Source organism: Myxocyprinus asiaticus, chromosome 8, assembly GCF_019703515.2.
Source record: "Myxocyprinus asiaticus isolate MX2 ecotype Aquarium Trade chromosome 8, UBuf_Myxa_2, whole genome shotgun sequence".
Taxonomy (NCBI): domain Eukaryota; kingdom Metazoa; phylum Chordata; class Actinopteri; order Cypriniformes; family Catostomidae; genus Myxocyprinus; species Myxocyprinus asiaticus.
This window is the reverse complement of record NC_059351.1, coordinates 47,157,184-47,169,587: the sequence shown is the minus strand read 5'-3', so window position 1 is coordinate 47,169,587 and position 12,404 is coordinate 47,157,184.

Below are 12,404 nucleotides of genomic sequence, written 5' to 3'. Positions count from 1 at the left end.
AGTAGAAATAGCAGAAAAGATTAAGTAGCTACTTTCTACATACTAAATAAGTTCAAGCGTGAACTTGAAAATATTAAGTACATTCTACATTCAAATATGTAAAAAAAGAATGCTGTAGCACTTATAAATACATATTATTTATGACTGTTTGTTATCTTTACAATGTGTCACCATGTATCAATCCTAAAGTAGAAAACCTTGTCATATTTATTTGCCAATGTGAGTACATTTCACTGGTTAATAAAATAAGTTTACTTTACTTAACTTTTCAGAGCTGGTGTCCCCAGCATGGGCTTGGATATTTAATGAGCTTACAGGTTTTACTGTTTGAAAGTTTATTTACACCGCTTTTGTTAATTTTGTTGTTATGTTTGGTAACTTCTTGTTTTGTGCCATCTGAAGTTCATTTTCTGCTCAAAGTTATCCTTTCCTGATAAATAAAAAAAGAAACTAAAAAGAATTGTCTGTTGATTTTCACCATCATTGTGTTTTGTGCACCGTGTTGAGATTTATTTATTTATTTATTTGCTCTACAGCATATCTGATTTCTGTCATCAGTAATGTATGATGATGTTGACTCATAAATAGCATGCATTAAGCTTCCCTGGGGAGGCTTACGTATGTCTTGTGGTACATGATTAAACGTGTGTGTAAGTCAAAATGTGACATGCTCTAATATTGTTCATTTAAATTTGAATAAGTTTAAGTACAGTGTATATCACATTTGTGTAAAAGGTATTGTATTTACTTAAATGTTTAAGTTACATTCACTCACTCACTCACTCAATATTATGTCGTGAAGTTAAGTACATTTTACTTAATTTTATACCATTGAGATTTACTTAGAAAAACTGTGTGCAAAATTTTGCTAAATACAAATTAAGGAAATCGTACTAGTCATGTTTTTCAGTGTAGAAGTCATGAAAGTAAAATGGCTAAAGACTCATTTGTAAACCCTGTTTTCTCAGCAGCTGGTGTTACAAGATGTGAAATCTGAATAGGTGTTTATATTATCCTGTGCGACTCTTTAAATTGAGGTGAAGATCTGGGAATTGTTCTGTGAGTGTAAAAAGGAATAAAATAGTTTGGAATCAAATCCTTTAAGAGATTTAAATGAGAATATATGTTTTCATTTTGGCCATTTAGACCTATTAAGGCTATACAGATAATCAATTTTTACCCCTGATATATTTTGAAATATGTTTTTCAAAATATGTTTTGAAAAAATATGTTTTATTTGTTTTTTTTTGTTTGTTTTTTTGGTGACTAGTGGTCATTTATTTGTGAAAGCGGTCACTGAAATGACTATGAGTGCCAGGCCAGCTCTTCCTATGTGCACATTTATTCTGTCTTCGCAGGACCCAACTGTCCCATCAAGCCCTTGATTGTGTCCTACATTTCTTTATATTACCTTCAGTTTATTAGAAACTTAAAGACTTTAGACAGAGTTCAGACTTCAAGCACAACTTATCTTAGCTATATCACAGCTTCAACACATGCTCCGAGACAATAATGTTTCAACATCCATAATTCATTAAGTTGTTCTTAATCATCACTATAATAAAAATAATAAGGCTTTCAATTTGCCGTCATCCAAAAGCATTAATACATTTAAGGTATGCAGACCAAAATTTACTTTTGCAGTCTAGAATAATATGCAACATTGCCACCTTGTGTCAAAACTTGTTATATATATGTTTAAATGTGTGTGTGTGTGTGTGTGTGTATATAGTATATATACACTATATATATATATATATATATATATATATATATATATATATATATATATATATATATATATATATATATATATATATATATGTTTTTTGCAAATGTAGCCTACCTTAGCCTATGTTGTTTTCAGAATGAGTCAAGATTCTTTGTTTCTGCGTGTATTGGAGAACTTACCCCATTTCTGTATTGTGTTTCACCCAATGGGAGTGACTGGATGTTGACAGTCTTGTTTAATAAGATAAGTTCATATAGACATCAGAGGTCAGCTGACAATATGTGTCATGATTTTAAAAGTGCAAATTAATTTCAACAAGAGGATACATTTTTTTTTAACTGCACCATCAAGCCTGTACAAAAAGGCATTTCGTGTGTTCAGCATTTCACTGTCTCTAAGTTGCCACTAGATGACAGTGTTTGGTTTTTCAGAATTACTATTTTCAACTACATCAAGTGTGAGAGTAATAACTGTATTATAGGCTATCCTTGGTAATAATTTACAGTAAATCCAATTTCACACAAGGATCACATGGTGAATATATACCACACTACTGAATTGCTCTTTCCAGATATATCAGGGAAGTTAAAGCTAATCCCTGGTTATCCCTGAATAATTTTCCACTTCCTATTTACAGTAATTGTGACTCTTAAATTAGGCATGACCCTAATCTTACTGGGGGTGACTTCTTTATTGGTGCTTGCCCTGGATAATCTAAGTGAACCTTTGTACTGGAAAACCAGGATGCACCTCGTGAAGGCAAACAGTGGCTACATTGAAGAAGCTAATATAAGATTGGTTTAGATTTCTTTAACATTTCTTTAATTCAATTACTTTTTTCAAATAGTGATGGTGCTGTTTTTAACATCAGTAATGTCCTGACTATACATTGTGATCAGCTGAATGCCACTTTGGTGAATTAAAGTACCAATTTCCTTCCGAAACAGCAAAATCTGTACATTATTCCAAACATGAATTTTGAAAGGATCTCTGTGCTAAACTTCTTCACCACTATACTTCTCAATCACTGGTCAGTGAAATCTGAAAATGTATCAGCCAATGGCTAATCACAGACATTTTTACTGAATCGATTTTGGGATTAAAGAATCGATATTGAGATTGTTCACATGAAGATTGCAACTGATTTGAAAAATCGATATTTTTCCACAACCCTACTCTCCATCTATAATTGTCTACAAATGACAAGCATACACTATAAAAATTTATTTATACTGTATATATAAATTTGGAGAACAGGTACCCTTTTTTTTAAAGTGCCACAAATATCCTATTGTTTACTCCAATTACTTAAATATGCATATCAAAAGTCTTAACACATTACCTGGGCTGCATTAAAGGATTAGTTCAACCAAAAATGATAATCCTTTCATGATTTACTTACCTTTAAGACATCTCAGATGTGTATGACTTTCCTTCTTCAGCAGAACCGAAATTAAAATTTTTATAAGCAGATTTCAGCTCAGTTTGTCCATGCAATGCATGTAAATGGGTGCCATCAGGCTGCAGGCGGTTTGATGGTCCAAAAGCATATTTAGGCAGCATAAAAGTAATCAATATGACTCCAGTCAATCAATGAATGTCTTCTGAAGCAAATCGATAGGTCTGTGTAAAAAATAAATTGATAATTAAAACTTTATTAACTTTAAAAAATAGCTTCCTACCAGCAGTCGACACATCAGTGACATAAGCGCAATGGCGCGATAAGGAAAGTTTTTACTCTGTGACCATGTGCTACACGGACCTCTATCTCTGTTGCGTACCATCATCGTGTTTACATTTGCGACTCCTGCTGCACGTGTTTACATGTGTTTGCTCCTGTGAATGTTGAAGCGGGAGAATTGGGTGATGGATGACGTGACTGGGCCCCCCCGGGAGTTAGGGGCCCCTTTGCAGCCAGGGGCCCCGGGCTTCAGCCCAGGTGAGCCTGTGCGTTAATGCGGCCCTGTGACAATACCCTTATGATTCAGTTACTGGATAAACCATTGATAGTGTTTAGGGTTCTTGCAGGAAGTAATGGGTCCAATTTTATAAGTTTCTCAGAGGATTGCCCTTTTGAAAGGGTGCATGGACCGATAGGCATGGTGCTCACTGTTTCATACTTGCTGGTGGGAGTCCCAGAAATAGCTAAAAGTTTTAATTCTAAAGATTATTTTTTATTTTTTTATTTATTTTTTTTGAGTCCCTGTGCAAACTACCTCAACTTTACACTCTTGTTCATTAAATCTATATAATAATATAATAATAGTTGACCCTGCTGTGCATATGTGAAATTATCAGGGTTGCATTGAACAGTCATGTTTTTTGTATGTGATTGTTGTTTTGTTTATGTGCACCAAGTCCAAGTTAATCTCATCTGTGCATCAAACAACATGGATCACATAAAAATGCAATTACAGCAAACATTCTGTGATGTCCAAGAAATTAAATCTGTTTCTGCCCAGCTGGAGTCTGTACTGTGGAGATAAGAATAAAATCAGAAGTGTTTCTCCCTCGGTTACAACCTCCTCCTCGTTTGGTATCTCTGTTCCTACAGAGCTTCAGATCAAAGCCTGTGAATTGATGTGTTCGTATGTGGCTGGTTGCTTCATGTAATATTTATGTTCCACATTGGTGAGCTGTATTCTGCTCCACTGATTTGTTCATTTGAATGGCTCAGGTTTTACTATGTAACTGGTTTCCCCACCAGCCCCTCCACATAAGTCTATTTCCTAATATATTTCTCTGTTCTGCATGCATCTAAATCTAGAAAAGCCTCAAATATATTGCAAAGCTTGAAAATAGTGTGCTTTTGCCCAATGAATTTAAACTCCCTTAAAGCACACTTTTCAGTTGTTTATTTAGTTTGATAAACTAACCGTGGATATACATGCATCACGCTGCGCATGGATATTTTTCCCCACTCAACCATCATTAAATGTAATTTCCACCACTGTGATATAAAATAACATTTTTATATTTTTTTAGAATAAAATGTCAGACTCCTTTGTTTTGCTAACATGCAAATAAATATTTTTTTCACACTTGCTGCATAATTAACAAAATTGCAGCTTGATTGGATTTAACACAAAATACAATTATTCTTAATACTATTTTTAAAACGGTTCTAATGTTTATTCTTATGATTTATGCGTTTCAATCATATGACAAATTTTCATCAAACTGCATTGAGTAATCATTAGATGGGTACATTTTATGAATTCACAATAAATATGAATTATTTAAATAAAATTAATGAAGTAATTAATGAGTAATAATTAAATAAATTACACTAAATTATGAAGAAGAAAAAAAAATTGATAATGTTTTTTACAAATTATTTTTACATAATTAATACACTCAAAAAATTATTTTACGATTTACACATTTCAATTTCATAACAAAATTCCATCAGATTAAATAAATAAAAAATACAAATCTAATAAACTTAAATATTTAAAGTGTTATTAATTTGTTTTGTTAAAAATTACACAATTCAGTTTGAAATGTGTAAATCTTAAAAATAGGCTGAAATATTTTTCTCTTGAGAAGTATATTTATTTTGTTTATTTCACTTCTGGTTTAGGTTATCATTGTTTTTAATTAATTTCATTAAAATTTCATAATTAATAAGTCATGATGGATTATTGTCATATTTTAAGACTGCAGGTCTGGGTCTGAGAAGAGGGTAAAACAATAAAATCCACATATATAACAGGAGTACAAAAAGTAGAAAAAAGGCATGGCAAAAAGTTTAAAGGACTTATATGTGCTCTTCATATAAAAAAAAAGAAAATAAATTGACATCTGTTAGTTCGAAATCAGCAGATGTTCCCCAGAGCCGACTCTGAGTCAGGAAAAGCATGCCTGCTCAACCACTGTCAGAGTATTCTTGATCTCTTCTTCAACACCCAAGAGTGCTCACAAGGTCAGTGCAGTTACTTCCATAGAATTCCAGAAATTCAATTTTCTCCATGTCTCACTCACTTTACCAGAATCAAGCCAAGATGGCAGATAAAGTCTTATGCTCTAAGTATGTAGAGTTATGTCATCTGTTTTGAGTGATGTAAGTACCAGGTGTCATACGTTAATCACTTGGCATCTTCTCCCTCCAGTTATGGAAATATTCCCTGTATGCCTGATCCAGCTCTCTGAGTAATTTCCTTTTCTTGCCTCGTAGAGCTTGAAGACTTTTCTTAAAGACAACGAAGAGTGAACATTACTCTAATAATTTATCTTTGGTACAGAGCTGTTCAGTCATGACGTCAATTTGTAACCCAACCTGGAAGGCTAATTCGCCATGGGTCCCCTCAGGAATTTCCAATGGGTTTTTAGAACAGCAATTTATGGTTAAGAGTAAAATAAGGTCTGTGGTTAACAACTTGAAGAAACTTTAACATTTTGTCCTTAAATATCCATTATCTCAAACTACTGTGATTTAAAAAAATATATATATATTTGCTTTCAAGAGGCTTTTAATGGACTACACAGCAGTTGTCCACTTTGTCAAGTTCATAAGCTCACTTCCTTGTGGTTGTTGTAGTCCTTGTTTTTGCAGCATGTTAGCAACTTTCTTTTAAAACCACCAGTGGCTTTAAAATTCATGTTTGAGGTATGACTATGTGAAATATATGTTGTGCTGCAACAAAATGTGAAAGTCTCTTCAAGTGATGTTAACCACAGACCTCATTCATAAATCAAAATCTCTCATTCTAAAAACCCACTGGAAATTCCAGATGGAACTTGAAAATGCGAATTCTCTAATGCACTTGGATTCATGGCGTTTTTAAAGGAATATTCCAGGTTCAATACAAGTTAAGCTCAATCGACAGCATTTGTGGCATAATGTTGATAACCACAGAAAATAATTACGTCCTTCCGTTTCTTTCTTTAAAAAAAAACAAAAAAAAAAACATAAACTGAGTTTACAGGAAGGCACTTACAGTAGAAGTGAATGGGGCTAATTTTTGGAGGGTTAAAAAAAAAAAAAACAGAAACGTGAAGCTTAAGATTTTATAAAAGCATTTACATTCATTCTTCTGTTAGAACTTGTGTATTATTTGAGCTGTAAAGTAGTTTAAATCGTTGTTTTAAGAAAAGGAGGGACAAGTCAAAATACATTTTTGTGGTAATCTACATTTTGCCACAAATGCTGTTGATTTATCTAAACTTGGATTGAACTCGGAATATTCCTTTAAAGCTGAAGTGTGTCAGTTCTGCGCCACATTTTACATCAGATTCCATAAAACTCTTCCAGAAAATGCCCGTCTTCCATTGGTTGTACAAACTGTCCTGTATATTTTCAGAGAAAATGTCAGGAAATTCAGTATTTGAAATTAATCTTGTTGGTGCAATAAACATAAACAACAAAACTAACAGCCCTAAAAAGAAAGGCAGATGCTATTTGCCCCATGGTGCATATATACTATTCACACCTTAGTGCAAATAATGGTAGATATTAAATTGCACCCTGGTGCAAATAGTGTCAGATACTATTTGCACCCATATTTAAATATTTAAAACATATACAGTATATGGGCATCAATACAGTGTGTTTATTGTGTTTATTTAGAGTCCCATAGACACAATACATTAACCTCTACCCCTAAACCTAACCATAACTTTACGTTAGAACAAAATAACCTTTGGTTTTATTACAGTAAGCATAGTTTCACCATGGTATTTTGTTGTAAATTTACAGTAACCACAAAATTAACCATGTCTACTATATTACCATCTTATTCCTGTACTAACACCCTGGCTAATTGCATTAAAACTATGGTTTCTGCCAAAAAACATGGTTACTACAATATTACTACAATAACTGCACAGAAAGTTGTGACCGGAAATGCTGGAGCTGTCATAAGTACTTGTTTGTGCAAGCAGTCTATTGTTTATATGTCATCTAACCATGTTATAGGCTGAAATGTGTTATCTGAGTCAGAAGGTTGAGAAATCTTGATCATTAGCGGTAAACAGAACTACAGTACCTGCTCTGTGAAATTAACCTGGTGAATTTATGTAGGTTATCCCTGAAGCAAGACAGTAGTGATTATATAGGAGTCATGTGTCTTAAATCATCCAAACCATGGATCAGTTGTTTAGTGTGTGGGAATATGTCTGGATGATTAATGTGAGAGCACAAATTCAGAAATGGGTTTCGCAATAATCTGCAGTGAATCTTAGAGATACAGAGAGGAATGTGGCAAAAATATCCTCTCTCATTTGAAGAATTACATTATCAGTCAAAAGTGTGGACAGTCCATACTAATTCTTTATTACTACATCCGAAGATGAAGATTAAAGACTTAAATACTGCACAATGCACACTGAATTGAAGATCAGAATATATCAGATGAGCAAATTATAAAAGAACGTACAGTACATGTATGAAAGTAAACAAACAAGTATAAAAGTTAATGAAATACAGTAGATCAGAGACAAATAACACTGCAGATAGTACAAGTGGGGTGTATAATGTGTAACACAATGTTACCTGTTGAAAACACGTCCAAAGGCTGATCAAAACAGCACATGCACAGCACACCTACACACTCGTGCAGCAAAGCCAGGGTATTACTTTATTTTTAGTACTTTCGAACTCGGTGCCAGAGGATTTTAAGTCACTTACTATGTGTTAAATCCCCGGCAGAGCACAGTGCTCACTCAACTTCACATGAAACTAGTCATCTGAGTGAGATCTGGACCGACAGTAAACACTCAAGAGACGAGGGAAAAGGAAACATACTTCTGTAGCACAGGTGAGTCCTTCAAAAAAGGTGTTGCCCAAACTGTAGAACAGTAGGGTTATGCATGCAGGCTAAAACGGTAGTATAATTTATATAAAAAAAGAGAAGTTAATCAAGACAAAGATAGATATAGACAGGCAGGCAGGCAGGCAGACAGGCAGGCAGGCAGGCAGGCAGGCAGGGCGGGCGGGTGGGCAGGCAGGCAGATAGATAGAAATTGCCCATTCTGTTGGCCCAATTGTACATTCCATCAATGTCTATTTCCCCATTTTTAACTGTCCACTGTGTGAAAACCGAAAGTCAGTTAGAAAAGACAGAACACAATATTCCAGAACAGTCTGAAGGTCTGTGCCAAGTTTGATGGACTTAGCTTGAAAGCTCTAGGTGTTAGTGTTAGACATGTGGTCTCGGTTTAAGGATAAAAAAAAAAAAAAAAAAAAAAAAAAAACCCTAAACAAAGATTGTAGAATAGCATTCTGAGATTAGTGATCTCTGGCTATGGGGAATATTATCATTTAAATAACAGCATATACATTAACTTTTGTTATATGGACAAGAGCAGCTCGGACATTCTGCCAAGAATAGATAGATGTTTGTCATTTTTATCTGATAGCCGATGTCATAGTTTTATTTGGTTATTTTGCTATGATTGGCTGTATTGCTTAACTTAAACTTAAACTTAAAAAAAGTGATATGGAACCGTAATGCGGTCAAGACCTGGAACTACTTCATAGCCGTACGTTTACTGAAAAGCAATCAACACCTTAGAACATCTGTTAACCAATCCAAATAAAGCATTCAACAGTGCCATGGTATAAAATTACATAGTCAATACATTATTGCAACATTTAACTCTCTAAGGTTGTTCTGTCGAACATATTTTATTTTCTGTAATGTTAAGGCCAAAGTATACTTTGATTTTGTGCAAACGTTTAGCGTACTGTATGCATACAGGACGCTTGATGTAAATTTCGTCATCAACAGAGTGCTCAAGCACTGTACACGTGCAGCCCGATTTTTCTATCCACACATACTCTGAATGCGCAGTATGCATCTGGAATTATTTGCACTAATTAGTGGGTCCCCAAGGTGGCAACACTCACAACTGTGCCATTGCTTTTACAAAGAACCGCAAGATAATCGTCGGTAAACAGAAGACGAAGGTGAAAACAACAACAGTGGATGTGCATGTCAACAGCGCTTGTGTAAGGAAGACAGGAGATACAGAGTCTGAAGGACTATAAAGACATCTTTATACATCTGAACTTCTGAAGAGAAATAGTCCAGTATCTCATAGCAGTCGCAGAGAGCATGCGCCAACCACCTGCATGTGCGCGGACAGTCAAATGGAGTATACTTTGAAAGGCTAAGCCTTCGACTGTATGCATACGGCACGTCAAAACCGAAGTCTACTGTAGGCTTTAGAAAAAGATAAATAATTTGGCAAAATCCCAACAATTACAAATACTTAAAAAAAAAGATACTGTACCAGGCTGGCAATTCCAAGGAGCTTGGAATATGTAAACAGTTGACTTGAAATTCTGAAATGTTTTGAGGATGTTATGATGCTTTTCACTGTTCACTTTTCATTAAATATTTACACAATCTATCACTCCCTGAGTTCCAGGATGAAGCCCAAGAAGCTCCTGACCTCGGTGGATCTCCTCCCCACCATCACAGAGCTCCAGGAGAACGAGCCTCAGGCCCACAGTCTGGATGACTACATGGATTCCTTACGAGAGCTCTCCAAACCGACCTACCCCCTCAGCGGGCCCCTCCAGGGGTCCCGCCTGTCCCCTCTATGCATGACCAAATATCCCATCCTGGCCTATAAACCCTGGACCCTCATTGGACCAATAAACATATCATTGACCCTGACAGACTCAAGGGCCCCTCTGTCTGCAAATCAGGACCCTCTGGACTGGCTTTTTGCACAAGCGCAGCATGGTGGGGCATAACTCGCTGAGAGCAGCTCAGAAGTTGTGTGAATTTTTGTCTTGTAAAGGAAGGCGAAAGAAGACACCAGGCAAAATGCAGTAAAAAAAGACATAGGCTGTGTTCGGAATTAAATACTAGCTACTCAGCTAGTATGGTAGTATGCCAATCGTAACTCAACCAAGGCATTATGTATACTACGAATACATAATGACAGATGTATACTACATTTTTGTCACATGAACTCAATACATTGCATGTGAGAGGCATCTAAAAAAAGTGGTTTTGTATATTTATTCAGAGTGACTAATTGCACTAGGTGTAAATAGCACCTGCCACACAACATGGCTATTTGCACTACAACTTAGTGCAAACAGTAAGTGCAAAAAGTAGTACATGCTGTTTGTGCAAATAGCCTCTGCCATATTTATTTTATTTTTTGTGCATGTAAAAATGTCTTAAGCTTTTCAAGTTTAATTAAATAATGAGTTGTATTTAGATGTTAAAATTGCATCTGTAATTACTTCTGGATCATTCATCATGCTGGAAATGGAAGGTCAAGTGTGTTGCATTTTGAGATACAGTTTTCCATGCAATATGCTTGGTTGTATGCTGCACATATTGCCAAATGTTGTATAGGTCATCAATTCAATGCATACATATAATTTGCAAACTGTGCACAGTTTACATAATATAAACTACAGAAACAGTAGGATGTTAGTATGCTATTCCTAATATGTATACAACATCAGTTAAAATAGTTACAGCCTCTTCTATGTGATGCAATGGTTTGCAGTAAAACATTTCTTTTTCTTTTCAATTGATTCAATATTGTAAGATTCACAATTGGATTTTGAACTAATAAACTGTCACAAGGTCTATATCTCAGTAACTATAAGGTTTTGAGTCAAAAGTCCAATTGCCCAATTGTTTGTTTACTCTAGAAGTGGTTTTATATTGGTTTTAAAACATTTTGTTCAAACCTACAGTATCTTAAATTAGGATATTTTTTTTTTCTATGCTATTTTTATATCCTCCTCCAAACTAAAATTCAGTATCATATTTTTGCAATACTGCTTGGGTAAATGTAAATAATATGAGGAATAATGCAAGGTAATACATAAATACAAAAAAGAAAGAAGAAAGACAGATGAAAGCAATTCATCTTCTAACCAAGCTCTAATAAACAGGCCAGTTAAGTTTCGATTTCCTCTAAGCAGCTGTAGTTCTCAGATACATCGGCTGTGATTTATTTCACCAAAAAAGAATGTTGTCACTCTGCCAGACAGAGAACTTGCACAAGAGCAACACTCACTGCAATCTTGCTGTGCTGTGTATTTACATAAAGTTACCAGTAATGCAAAAAATTTGACTGTATTTGGGTTTCTTCTGAAAACGTAAAAAGGTTTTTAACAGTAAATGCATGTTATTACTAAGAGTTCAAAGGTCCGTGAGAGGAGTTAGATAGCCAAGTTATTTCGCAATAAGCAGCTTTCTGGCTGGTTTGTTCTGCAGTTATTTCTAACCGGCGTAAAGAATCCCTTGTCTTGCTCTGTTCCAAACAGCTGCAAATAAGGAAAAAAGAAAGAACTGAACTGAATAAGCAACACTGTGCACAGATAGCCATCTCTTTCAGACATGAGTCTGTTTTTCTTATTTTTGCATAGATTGTGGCACTTTCCATGAATTGGGTACACTTTGGTGCTACATAGCTTTTTGAAGCATTAGAGCCAAAAGTCACATGTTTTCTTTTCTTTTGCGAGAACTTTTAGCTATCATAAAATATTATTTAATATAAAATTAAGCTAGAATGAAAGTAACATATCAAATGGTGATTTTGACCTGTTTCACCTCAGAGGTCTTGATTGTATCCAATAATTAAAATCATTTAACAATGTCATAATTTTGACATAATCTATATATATATATATATTTTTAACTTTATATTTTATTTATAATTTTTATATGCAAAAGTTTAGTAACAGGATTGC